Genomic DNA, 10,490 nt, shown 5'->3' with positions numbered 1-10,490 from the left:
GACATGAACAGCGGTGAGTCAGCTTTGACCACGCAATGAAGACAGCACCCTAGGAGGTGGCAGAGACACCAGAGGAGTGGAACCTGGGGCATCCACCTCCCTAATCGTGGACTGCTCACCTTGGGACTGTTACTTGAGAAAGAAATAAACTTTTAACTTTCTGGAGCCTCTGTGTTTTAGAACCTTTTTTGTTACCGCAGCTTAGGTTGTACTCATATTTTATATCTAGCAAGTGAGAAATTGAGTCAAACTTTCTGTCATGGAGAAGTTCAAATCATTTTATATCTGAAAAAGTATGCTAAAACTGCTTCCTCCTTAAAAAATCTGTTATACTTGATTTTATCTTTAGAGCTATGAGAAATTTCAAGTACATTATATTTCACGAGGGACAGTCTCTTCTTTTGGACTAACATATAAAAATATTTTTGGCAGAGAGAGGAGAACATTTTATACTTAAAAAAATTTTAATATATTATAGAAAACGTAAAAATAAAAAGATGATTAAGAAGAAAGTAGAATCAGCTCAGAAGAACTATCGTAGATATTTTGTGTTATATTCTTTCAGGCTTTATTCTATGCACACATAGAATTTTTTCTTTTGAGACAGCGTCTCACTCTGTTGCCCAGGCTAGAGCGCCATGGCGTCAGCCCAGCTCACAGCAACCTCAAACTCCTGGGCTCAAGCAATCCTTCTGCCTCAGCCTCCCGAGTAGCTGGGACTACAGGCATGCACCACCATGCCTGGCTAATTTTTTCTATATATTTTTAGTTGGCCAATCAATTTCTTTCTACTTTTAGCAGAGATGGGATCTCACTCTTGCTCAGGCTGGTTTTGAACTCCTGACCTTGAGCAATCCACACGCCTCAGCCTCCCGGAGTGCTAGGATTACAGGCATGAGCCACCATGCCTGGCCCCACACATAGAATTTTATTGTGGAAATTGGAGTATCTGCATACAGAGAATTGCATCCTGCTTTTTTTTCCTTGTGACATCATAGCATCAGTATACAGTATTCCAAGATCATTACAAATTCTTGAAAAACATAATGTTTAATGGCTGCATGATATTTCTTCTCACAGCTAGTTTGTATTTTATTTGATCATTGCCTTTTTACTGAACACTTAGGTTGTTTCCCGCTGTCTTTGCTATTATACATTGCAGGTGACAGTCTATAGGGGACAGGTGTCAAAGATGTGGAACAAAGGAAAGTCAGAGAAACTTTCACAACAAAGAAGAGCCCAAGGAGCCAGCACAATTACATACGTATAATTTGATATCCTAGATGAGATCTTGGAGTAGAAACAATGCATTAGGTAAAATCTAAGAAAATACAAATACAATATGGACTTAGTTAATAATAATATGTCAATATTGGTTCATTAATTGTGACAATGTACCTTACTAATAATGTATGTTATTAATAATGAGGGAAACTAGGTGTAGGGTAAATGGGAACTCTCTGTACTATCTTCACAATTTTTGTATATACATAAAACTCCTCTAAAATAAAAGCTTAAAAAAAGACAAAACTTGTATGTTGCTGGTACTCAACCCATGAAAGTGTTACAATAGCTAGAGATTAATTTATATTTGGGACATAGGTGATATCAGCCAGATGGTGGAATAGGAGCTTTCTGCCATCATCTCCCTGTGAAAGCTTCAATTTTGACAACTACCTATGGATGAGAGTGCCTTTGTGAGAGTCTGTGAGTCCAGTGGGGAAGTTACAGCACACCACTGGAACAAAAAATCAAAGAATAGATGCATTGAAGAGGGAAAGAAAAATGGTTTCACTTTACCTATATCCCTTCCCCCAACGTGGCATAGCTCAATGCTAAGAGAGACCTCCTTGGCTCATGATTTCTCCAGTGCGGGAAAAGGAGAAAGAAATGAGTGAGCACCCAACTCCCCCATCTGTACAGGATGCTGCCCAAGAGATCCAGTTCTTTTTTGCCTCATCCAGAATACCAAAGTGATCAGCACAGCTGAGTGGTTGAGAGAGGCTGGGAGGAGGGAAGAGAGACCAGGCACCCTACTGACTACTACATGGCAGGAGGCCCAACCACCAGCCACTTGGAACACCTTGCCTGTGGACCCCCCAACAACTGGCCCATGACACCCCAATGCTCCATGTGCTCCACCCTTTAACTGGCTCCCTCAGCACCCCCTGCAGATGATGTGTGTCTCGCACAGTCAGCTTGACTCTGCAGGATTGGGGGAAGGCACAAAAACTTGAGCATTTTCTAGGGAAAACAAATGGGAGGCTCTTAGTACCTGGCCTGGCTTTGTGGGATTGAAGGAAGGCATACCACCCTAAGAATTTGTACCTCATCCCCTAGGGAATAAGAGTTGTGGAGCTGGAGCATCCACAGAAAAGGTCTAAGAGTCTTAGAACTCCTAGTCACACTGATTGGTGAAGGCATTTCTCTCCCAAAGCCAGTCTGTAGAGACTGGAGGGGGTGACTGTTTCTTCTTTGAATGTAAAGACAGCGACATAAGACTTCAAGGAACATGAAAAATCAAGGAAACATGACACCACCAAAGAAACACAATAATATTACAGTAACCAATCCCAGAGAAATGAAGATCTATGAATCGCCTGACAAAGAATTCAAAAATTTCAAGAATTTTTTAAAGCAATTTCAGTGAGCCACAAGAGAACACAGAGAGACAACTCAACAAAAATCAGAAAAATGTGAACAAAATGAGAGGATCAATAAAGAGATAGAAATCATAAAATAACTAAACAGAAATTCTGGAGCTGAAGAATTCAATGAATGAAATGAAAAATGTACACCAAGTGAAAACTATAGGTTATGGTTTACTATGCAGCATTTTTCCTTTTAGAATGGCTCATAGCATCATGATGCATCTTATAATCAGTTTAAAATGGCTTAAAATGTTTAATAACTGATGGAAAAAAGATTTATAATTTAAATTTGAAATTTTCTTTTGGGGGTTTGGCATTTTTCTTATTAATTTACACATTCTTTTAATATATTAAGAGTATTAATTCTTTGTCCTTAATTTAGGACAAATACTTCCCCCAATTTCTTTGCTTTTTAGTTTAGTTTTTTTTTTTTTTTTTTTTTTTTTTGAGACAGAGTCTCACTCTGTTGCCTGGGCTAGAGTGCCGTGGCATCATCATGGCTCACAGCAACTTCAAACTCCTGGGCTCGAGCAATCCTTCTGTCTCAGCCTTCTGAGTAGCTGGGACTATAGGCATGCACCACCATGCCCAGCTAATTTTTTCTATATATTTTTAGTTGTCCAGCTAATTTCTTTATCTTTTTTAGTAGAGACAGGGGGTCTCAAACTTCTGAGCTCAAATGATCTGTTCACCTCAGCCTCCCAGAGTGCTAGGATTACAGGCATGAGCCACCCTACCTGGCCTAGGTGGACTTTTAAATGTTACAATCCCTCCATCACAAGTACTTGAAGCCTGTCAAATTCTAACAATAAAAGCTGAATTTCTTCCCCCAAGTCCCCAAATAAGAGGCTTAATTCTCTCTGTTGAAAATGAGGAAATGTATTCCCTGCTTCTTTTTTCGGACCATTTGCCTTGGACAATTTGTAATTGTAAGTATATTCTCACCTCCTCAAATATCCCTTAGAAGACTAGCTTTGGCTTTTGTCAGCTAGCCTCCCCCCCCCCCCATTTATGGTCTGGGAATATCTTTCTAGAGGAGAAAGTGGGAGCTATCCCTTTAAAATGCAAACATCAAAAGAGAGTCCTCTATCTCTGCAGCCCTGTGGGAGGCTAGGAGCCTGATTTTTGTGGGCTCGTTGCCCAATATGCAAAACTATTTCCTGTCATAAAGATATGAGAAGTTTATTTTTCCACTGGATAAAGATAATACTCTTACACAGATGGTCACCCCAGTTACCAGGTGAATTTAGGATGAACTATGCGTGACAAACGGTGCCATTACGTCCCCTTACTTGAGGAGTAGATATTGTTTATCTTGAGAACACGCATGAAATGTGTTGCATCTGCTGGACCATACCAGGAGCGAGCTTTCTTTCTGTCTTTGCAATCCCTTAGTGGAGTGCATGATTTTGTGGTTTATTTCTTAATCAACAGTAAATTTGTCTTCTTTCTCTGTTACCTTTGTGGAGAGGATTTCTGGCCTGGGAAGTTCTGCTTTAATCATGCTTTCCCAACAACTCTCGCTGGAGGTGATCAGCCCTCAGTCTCATGGGATCATAGCATGTGAGGCTCATGAGAGCCTTGAGGAAATGCCTCTCAGAAATGTGCAGAAAGCTCAAAGGGAGAGATATTTATGTGTTGGCTCCCACACCCCACCCCATTGACTTGTCTAGCGGGGTGTTAGGGCCCCCCACTTGTGGGCTGTGCGTGCCTGAGTGCGGTCTCACGGTCCTCCCCCACCAGCAAGTGAAGGCAGGAGGCAAGTGGTGAGATGAGCGGGCCTTAGGCGAGACCCTGTCAGGTTGCACCTGGGCAAAGCTGGTCACGATCAGGGCAAAGCTGGCCCCTGAAGCCATGGCCGGGTAAGATGATTTGAAGTGGAGAACAAGAGGTGCCTGGCACTTGTAGGCTTGCTTGTTTGTTTTTGAAGTAGCAAAAGTCTTACAGTAGGTTTTGCTTTGACCCTAGGATGCCATGATTTAACAACTGATGTTTCTTTGTTTGGTAATGTTGCCTCTCAGGTATTTGCCTACAAATAACACCCAGAATGTGACGGAGAAGCAACAGAGTTAATACACTACAGCATTGCACAGGGTTTGAGAGCTGCCACGTGCCTTAGACAGCGGCGCTGAAGGACACAGTAGGCACTGCCCAGTTGTGGCACCTATGTGAAAGACAGATTCCCTTTGCAGTATCCCATCTCTCTGTCACTGACTCTTTTTTTTTTTTTTTTTTTTTTTTTTTTTTGAGACAGAGTCTCACTCTGTTGGCCAGGATACAATGCCATGGTATCAGCCTAGTGCTGGAGCCAGCTGGCGACGTGTGGCACTTGGAGTTAGGGGGCGAGGCTGAGAAATGAAGAGATAATAAAAAGATGGGGACGGGAGGACGGAGTTTTTGTTGACTGTTGCATTTTGTTTATTTTAGTTGTTGTATTTATATAGATAAGAATAAAGGGGAAGTAAAATGTATAGGAATAGGTGGTATATGTTTTTATTAAACTAGAAAACAAAACAGTTTTTGTTTTTTTTAATTTTATGTTATTTTGATAGCCTTTTTTTTGTTTAAGTAGTTTTTTAATCTATAACTTAACTTTTTTCTGATATCAAAAAAGCTATAAATACTTAACTATGATTATTTAGACAGTTTAAGGAAAGAGCACCCAAGCGTAATTAACAATTCTGAGAAAGGAGTGTGCAGGGCCTAGGGGGGGCTATACGCTATGAGGGCTGTGTGCACAGGATTACTTTAGTGACTTTTTATAATTGCTACTGTTATCTCTAGCACCCTCTGTGAGCTAGAAGAAAGGCTAAGAATGTCAGAGCTATGAGTTAAGGCGCCAGGTGCTGTGTCTTAAGGACCCCAGTGTTCCGGGCAGCAACCACACTTTAACTCTCCTGTGTTTGGGACAGCTCCCAACAGCCTAGCTCACAGCAACTTCAAACTCTTGGGCTCAAGCAATCCTTCTGCCTCAGCCTCCTGAGTAGCTGGGACTACAAGCATGCACTACCATGCCCGGCTAATTTTTTTCTATGTATTTTTAGTTGGCCAAGTAATTTCTTTCTATTTTTAGTAGAGACGGGGTCTTACTTTTGCTCAGGCTGGTTTCGAACTCCTGACCTTGAGTAATCCACCCGCCTCGGCCTCCCAGAGTGCTAGGATTACAGCCATGAGCCTGGCCTGTCACTGACTCTTTGCTGCCACATTTTGCTTCCAGAGTTTTTTGGTGGCAAAGAGTTCCAAATAATGGTAAGGATTATTTTCTCCAACGAATGTTACTGTTGTAATAGTCTTATTCAAATTCTTTTTCTGATATCACTAGAAAATTGAGCAAGTGAAATATTTCAGAATCTTGCCAAGTTGAAGATTAAATTAGACAAAGTAAAGTTATAATAAGATTAGTGTTTTGTTGCCTGCGTAAGGAAACAAGACATGGCTTGTTTAAATAGACCTAACCATAGAAAATCAAGATCAGCCGTAGTGTAGCACAAAGAGATGGATATGTTATTTAAACATACTCCTTTAACTATAATGAGTGAGAGAACATTTGCCAGAAAGAGAAAAGTAACGTCATGCCAGATTGAACATATTAAGGAAAATATGAATAAAAATACTCAAAACAATGAAAAATAACCCTGAGAAGACACCTACAGTGGCAGACGCAGCAGAATCGCTTAAACAAACCTTGAATGAACGGATTATTAGCTACTTCCATAAAAGAGAGAAAATGAAAAAAGACTGTTGAAAAGGAATGCCATGTACCTCTGAAGGACTGAGCTCTCTATAAATGTTCTTGGAGAAACCTGAGACGTCAGTGGGAGCTGTCAAGGGCAGAACCGTTGCTGCAAAGAGACAGCGGGCTGACAACACACCAGCAGAAAAACCCAAATCACAGCTAAATCGTACAAGCGAATAATACGGACGCCAGTGAAATGAGCCACTCTAGATAACTGCGTGAGATCCAATCTAGTAATAATATTTTTCCCGAAGGCATCAGAAACTGCAATTAAGAAAAGTATTAAAGAAGATATTCAAGACATGAAAGACAGTTTATTTATTGACACTGAGAGGTGTCTTTCTAAAAGGGACAGAGGGAAGCAGGGTTATCGTGCTGGGAAGACGGAAGGCCAGGTTGAGAAATTAATGTAGTACCTTCCACTGTCTTATCAGCTACTTTTCCAGTGTCTAAAGTTAATGCCCTGCCTAGAAAGAATGCACATTCTGGCAGATGGCCTGGAGGTACCTGTGTGAATACAATGAAGTATGGAACCCTGATCCCTCAAACCCTCCAAAGGTTTTTCCAGGTGGCGTTGGGATGCAGGGCGAGACTATATACAAAGGCAAAGTCCTAAGCTGGCATAAGTAATTGTTCCCCAGCTATGCTCCTAGGCTGACACCATCAAGAGAGGGAGGAAGTTGCTTAACCCAGAGTCCGGGCTCCAGCATCACAGAGGGTGAAATGGTGAGTTTTGAGCTAATAGATAGTAACTAAACAGCCAGCGCACAGATTTCTTCCCTGCACTCTTCCAGCAGTCTTCAATGAATTGTAATCTTGCTCCTTTTTGGATTTTTTTGTGGTAAAGCAAAACTTAAAAGCAGAAGTTACGAAGACCTTACCAAAACTGACCATAACAAAATCCTTCATCTGAGGACGCTCCTTGCTCTTCCTTCACAACGCCTTACTTTGCGGGGCGTGTACACACACACACCAGGTCAAGTTAGAGTTGGGGAAAAGTCTTGTAACTATGAGAACCCTCTGGCTCCCTCTCCAACTCCCAAATATGGAGGGGTTATGTCAACATGATAGGATGCTATAGGCATGTCAAAATGATGAATGTGCTAACTAATGTCAATATTTGGACATACACAAAATAAAAATTTTTTAAAACCCACAGCACAACATCTTAGGTGCACCTTATATATGACAACATAAAGTTGATAGACGTACATGAAAGGATTAGAAGTGAAATCGGAATAATATGAATTAAATTGAAATAAGTTATTGCAGTTTAATCTTTCATTTTTCTTCCTATAAAGTTGTACCAGTTCATAATTGTTTTTAAAAGAAAAAAAAAAGGTATGAGAAAATTTTCTCATTCACATTTCCCAAACTGCTTTCCTCTCTGATCTCAATGTTCCCTTTTAATGTTTTCTTGTTATCTTCTTTGAACAAATAAAAGTAATGTTGGTTTTGTCTGACCTATACCCACAGCTTTTAAACACGTTATGCTTTTACAGCTGCGTATTCTAATATTAACAGGCAGAATGGAGTTCACCCTCTGAATTAACTCTGAAAACAAAATAAGATTGAGATGTACAATTATAGAAACTCCACTACAAAAACTGTTGACTGTCCGTCATACCGTGTATTGTTCGTTCCTTTGGTTTTTAAGAATAATGACATTGCCCAACTTTGTTCTGCTTTGTGCAGAATGAGACACGATGAGAGTACTTTGTGTCCTGACAATGGAACAAAGTGGGAAGAAAAGGGGGAAAAGTTCTTCCTGTGAGAATGTTTCCCATCGGTAGGGAGCTGTCAAGGCCCTGGTCGCACAGGCACAGAAAGGTGACAGCTGTGATGACCCCGTCCTTCTCTCACTCAGAAAAACGTGCCTGTTGGGACTGATCAAGGTGCCCTAAGGAATGGGGAGGGGGCAAAAGACCACTGCAGTAGAACGATCTCGACTATTCTTTTACTGCGCTCAAGGTCATCTAATGAATGTCCTTGCCGCCACCCTCTTTTTCTCCACATTGTATCTATCGTTCTTCTCTTTACTTTTCCCTTCTATCTTGAAGGAAGATTATTCTAAAACTTCAATTCAATATATTAATAACAAGATAATATAAGGTTATTGACATGTGCAAGATATCCCGAGTTCTCTAAAAAATTCATTTTCCAGCCATGCATAGTGGCTCACACCTGTAATCCCAGCTACTTGGGAGGCTGAGGCAGGAGGATCGCTGGAGCCCAGGAATTCGAGGTTGTGATGAGCTATGATGAGGCCACCAGGCTCCAGCCTGGGCAACAGAGCAAGACCCTGTCTCAAAAAAAATCCCCTTTCCCTTTGAAACTAGCCTCAGTTTATTATGTTACATGCAGCCACAGTAATCCTAACGTACATGCTTATTTCTTGTGAAACGAAGTTCAAACTCCTAAGAACTGTGTCCAGAGTTCTATATAACTTGGCCTTCACTCACCTTTTTATCTGTATTTCTTGTTGCTTCTTAATTAAAACCCTTCTGCAACCTGCTTGCTGTCTTCTGTATTTTCTTTTTTTATTCCTAGAGTTTATGTTCATCCCCTCTGTATTTTCAAGCCCTCTCTGCTCATTCCCCTGCCGACAACACCGTTGTTCATTTAAATCTTATCTTCATTGCACTCTCTCTCTTAAACCCCAGTCGTCTCTCAAAACCCACTTATTTCGAAGCTCTCTTTTACAATGGAGACCGCTCTTCTTTGGATTATCCATAGCACTTCCTATCTGTTCAAGTTATTTGGCATTTGTCATACGCCCTCACGAGTCATTACTATTTTTTTCTGTGCACACAAATAGAACAGCGAGATCCATGGGCTCAGAAACCACATATTTTGCTTGTTTGTGTTCTGAAGGAGAAGCCGAAACACTTTCCGATTCACTGCTGATGCCAAGGCACTTCCAAAACGCACACCTGTGTTACTCTTTGCTCCAGGCAGTGCACTATAGCCCTTGCACTTAACTCACCAAATCCACGCTTGCTGCGCACATTCCGTGTGCCAGGTACTGGCAGTGTGGAACCACAGAGGGACCCTCCTTGCAGACCTCCCAGCTGACTGTGACACAGACAGTCCCCTTGGAGCCGAACCCAGAGCCCAGATTATACGGAAGGTGCTCCTCCAGGTAAGTGAAGGTGCGAGAGTACTGAGAGGGAGAGAGTATTCAAGAGTTCACGGTTTTCAGTTGCAGGCGCTTTGTGCAACCAACGAGGCTTCACGCCTGTTGGCCCTTTAGAGGGTTTAGATACACAGCATTTCTCCAGAATGCTTCCTCCCAGAACTTGAATTCAGCTGAGAAATAGACACAGAACCCAGAGTGATGGAAACGCCACTAACTTGATCACTGTGAAAAAACAGGATGAGGATGTGGCCTAGATTCGTGGCAAGTGGGAATGCTGTTATCCCCTGAAACAAATTGACCCCACCCATGGCCTCACCTGCAGACAGAATCTGCCTCGCTAAGCTCACTGCATCCCAGGAAGCAGACCGGGATCTAAGGCAACCAGCCTCTAGCCCAGGTGAGAATTTTGGGAGTAACAGAGAAGATACATTTCAGTTCCCATACGCTGCTTCTTGAAACCGCTGATGCATAGTGTCATCTCGGCGTTCCTCTCTGGGACTCTGCAGAGTCACAGAAGCAATGTCTGGTGACTTACTACCATCTGGGAAGGCATCTGGAGGGGCAGGGAGTGGGAGAAAGTTCTGAAGGGCAGTGTCATAGGAAAGACAGAATGAATCGGATTTAAATACCAGTGGTATCATTTATTCACTGTCAAACTCTGTAAACAATTTCACTCAGTGTCATTTTCTTCTTCTGTAAAATGGGAATTTTACCTTACAAGGTTCTCATACAAAATGCTCCAGGTATATTATAGATCCCCCCCCCAAAAAATGCTTCTAAAATTTTTCTTTAAAAGGTACCTTTGGGTCTCTAACTTACCTTCTAATTAAGTAAATAATTTCTTCGCTAGTGATAAAGAGATAATAGTAATAATTTACTACAAAGGGGATATTATATAGATTAGTTGACACTATGTTTGTTTATCTAAGCTTAGGGAAAACAGTGAGAACACATGTAGTTTGGT

Source organism: Microcebus murinus, chromosome 3, assembly GCF_040939455.1.
Source record: "Microcebus murinus isolate Inina chromosome 3, M.murinus_Inina_mat1.0, whole genome shotgun sequence".
In the NCBI taxonomy this organism is placed as follows: Eukaryota; Metazoa; Chordata; class Mammalia; order Primates; family Cheirogaleidae; genus Microcebus; species Microcebus murinus.
This window is presented reverse-complemented; position numbering follows the sequence as displayed.